Consider the following 3,935-nt stretch of genomic DNA (forward strand, 5'->3'; position numbering starts at 1 on the left):
CGCCCTCGTGGCAAAGCGGTTACTGCGCCTGCGCACTACCCGTTCCTCCTCCCTGAAGAGGGAGGGGCCTGTAAAAATAATACCCCCTCTGCTGAACCGCCAAATCTTATACAACGCCCCAAATGTGACAACCTGAAAGGATTGGGGCCCCCAGCACCCCAAATATAAAAATCTGACAGAAATGTGGCCCCCAGCACCCCAAATATAAAAACCTGACAGGAGTGTGGCCCCCAGCACCCCAAATATAATAACCTGACAGGAGTGTGGCCCCCAGCACCCCAAATATAAGAACCTGACAGGAGTGTGGCCCACTGCACCCCAAATATAAAAACCTGACAGGAATGTGGCCCCCAGCACCCCAAGTATAAAAACCTGACAGGAATGTGGCCCCCAGCACCCCAAGTATAAAAACCTGACAGGAATGTGGCCCCCAGCACCCCAAATATAATAACCTGACAGGAATGTGGCCCCCAGCACCCCAAATATAAAAACCTGACAGGATTGGGGCCCCCAGCACCCCAAATATAAAAACCTGATAGGAGTGTGGCCCCAAGCACCCCAAATATAAAAACCTGACAGGAGTGTGGCCCCCAGCACCCCAAATATAAGAACCTGACAGGAGTGTGGCCCACTGCACCCCAAATATAATAACCTGATAGGAATGTGGCCCCAAGCACCCCAAATATAAAAACCTGACAGGAGTGTGGCCCCCAGCACCCCAAATATAAGAACCTGACAGGAGTGTGGCCCACTGCACCCCAAATATAAAAACCTGACAGGAGTGTGGCCCCCAGCACCCCAAATATAAGAACCTGACAGGAGTGTGGCCCCCAGCACCCCAAATATAAGAACCTGACAGGAGTGTGGCCCACTGCACCCCAAATATAATAACCTGATAGGAGTGTGGCCCCAAGCACCCCAAATATAAAAACCTGACAGGAGTGTGGCCCCCAGCACCCCAAATATAAGAACCTGACAGGAGTGTGGCCCACTGCACCCCAAATATAAAAACCTAACAGGAGTGTGGCCCCCAGCACCCCAAATATAAGAACCTGACAGGAGTGTGGCCCACTGCACCCCAAATATAAGAACCTGACAGGAGTGTGGCCCCCAGCACCCCAAATATAAAAACCTGACAGGAATGTGGCCCCCAGCACCCCAAATATAATAACCTGACAGGAGTGTGACCCCAAGCACCCCAAATATAAGAACCGGATCATAATGTGTGAGAACATATAATTGGGAGTTGCTGTCCCTCTTCTTTTTTTTTTACTCCCCTCCGGTTTGGACATAAAAAACTGCATCTGAAAAATTGAACATGTAACCCTTAAGATGAGGCGGTCAGTAGTGGCTGTGACATCCTAAGGGTGATGCCGCACATGGCGTTTTGAAACCGTTTTTGGTCCGTTTTTAAGCAGTCCGTTAAAAAAACGCATTTCTTTTTGTCCGTTTTTTATTGCGCTAATTAGGAAAACCTGTCAAAAACGGATGCGTTTTTAACGGATTGCTTAAAAACGGACCTAAAACGGTTTCAAACCGCCATGTGCCGCATCACCCTAAGGGTGAAGACACACGTGGCGTTTTTAGGCCGTTTTTGGGCCGTTTTTACTAAGTGCGTTTTCAGATCGTAAAAAACGCATGTGCAAAAAAAACGCACGCGTTTTTGAAAACGCGTGCATTTTTGTCCGTTTTTAATAGCGCAAATTCGGAAAACCGGACAAAAACGCATGCGTTTTTTACGATCTGAAAACGCACTTCGTAAAAACGGCCCAAAAACGCCACGTGTGTCTTCACCCTAAAGCTTCATTACAGACGCCTGTGATATCTGTTACAGCTGTTTATTGTAGTCTAGGGCTAAAGTACAGAAAATTACCAGAGGTCCGTTTGTAACTAGGGGTCGTATGTATTTAGGGTACAATCACACGACATGTCCTGTATTTTGCTGTGCGTTCGTGTAAATATTCCCTTAACCCGTATTGTACGCATTGTAAGTGAAATTAAAAAGAAATTTTTTTTTTCAGCAAGAAATTTTCCACACTGCAGCCCTAAAAATAACACTGTCACTTATAGCTTAGTGTCCCCTGGATAACAACACTATACTCCTAAATAATATATACCCCAGACAATACAACGGATTACACTGTGCACCCCACATATAAAACACACAGGGTGTGGCCTCTTTAATGTATTATAATATATTCTATGACCCCTGGATAAATTATCATAAAGTACCACCAAAAAGTTTACATATATAATTCCTTATGCAAGATGCAAGATATAGTCCCACCTTAGAAATACAATACAATACAACTTTATTCATCCCTTTCGAGAAATTGCTTTGTACACATATACAAAGGGCTACATATAGACAAATACATGTGAACACACCGATAGGATCATTAATGCGGAGGGTGGGAGGTTGTACAGGGGGGAGCTGTTAGGGGGAGTCGGAAAACCCTCTATAAAGGTTCTAGAGCCTGGACATTATGTAATTACAGCTGTAGATTCTGCCTGGAAAGGCAATAGTTAAATGGGTGTAAGATGTTGTCCAATCAGTTGGCTGTATTGTAAACTGGAGTGTGATTGGAGAGGTGCTACCACCTGACCAGGTGGAGGATTATACCCCTGTGCAGTGGGAGCACGTGGTCTTTGAGCACATGGACAGAGTGAAGAGAAAGTCAGTGTTCAGTGAACCTTCAGAGCTGTCACAGAAACCGATCCCAGGATCTGAGTCAGGAGACTCTAATCCAGAGCTGAAGTTTCCACAGTTTGGACACAGCTCCATCTCCATTATCCCAGCATTTACTACCGGGCTGGTGCCATATTCCTGCGGACCACTCTCCATGACCACTCCGGTACCAGAATCCGATTCTGCTGTTGACTGTTTTGGCCGTTGCCTGCTGTTGTTCAATAAAGAACCGTGAGTTGATTTGCACAACGTTGCCTCCGTCTGATCCCTGGATAAGGCTTTTACCACCACGGGCTCCCCATCCATTACCCAGGGGCATATCTTACAGACACTCAGGGGTTGCCTCAGGGAGAACCAGTATCAGCCTCTCCCTCCATATTTCTTCCATACACCACCTGCTGGAGAGCTGCCAGGCTGTAGGACAGCCCTCCGGTCCCCATACCAAGCACCGTAACATCAGGGTGCCCTCTGCTGCAACCGCCTGCCATTCCGGTATTCTGGAGGCAGCTGGGACCCAGAATACCGGAGTGGCAGGCGGTTGTGGCTGGGGCAACCCCTGAGTGCCTGTAGTATGAGTCCCTGGGTAATGGATGGGGAGCCTGTGGTGGTAACAGCTGTATCCAGGGATCAGTCGGAGGCAATGTTGTGCAAATAACTCAGGGATCTATGATGTTTGTCAGTCGCAGGGCCTGGATCTATGATGTTTGTCAGTCGCAGGGCCTGGATCTATGATATTTATCAGTCGCAGGGCCTGGATCTATGATGTTTGTCAGTCGCAGGGCCTGGATCTATGATGTTTGTCAGTCGCAGGGCCTGGATCTATGATGTTTGTCAGTCTCAGGGTCTGGATCTATGATATTTATCAGTCGCAGGGCCTGGATCTATGATGTTTGTCAGTCACAGGGCCTGGATCTATGATGTTTGTCAGTCACAGGGCCTGGATCTATGATGTTTGTCAGTCGCAGGGCCTGGATCTATGATGTTTGTCAGTCACAGGGCCTGGATCTATGATGTTTGTCAGTCACAGGGCCTGGATCTATGATGTTTGTCAGTCGCAGGGCCTGGATCTATGATGTTTGTCAGTCTCAGGGTCTGGATCTATGATATTTATCAGTCGCAGGGCCTGGATCTATGATGTTTGTCAGTCGCAGGGCCTGGATCTATGATATTTGTCAGTCGCAGGGTCTGGATCTATGATGTTTGTCAGTCGCAGGGCCTGGATCTATGATGTTTGTCAGTCACAGGG

This window comes from Engystomops pustulosus, chromosome 7 (assembly GCF_040894005.1).
Source record: "Engystomops pustulosus chromosome 7, aEngPut4.maternal, whole genome shotgun sequence".
In the NCBI taxonomy this organism is placed as follows: domain Eukaryota; kingdom Metazoa; phylum Chordata; class Amphibia; order Anura; family Leptodactylidae; genus Engystomops; species Engystomops pustulosus.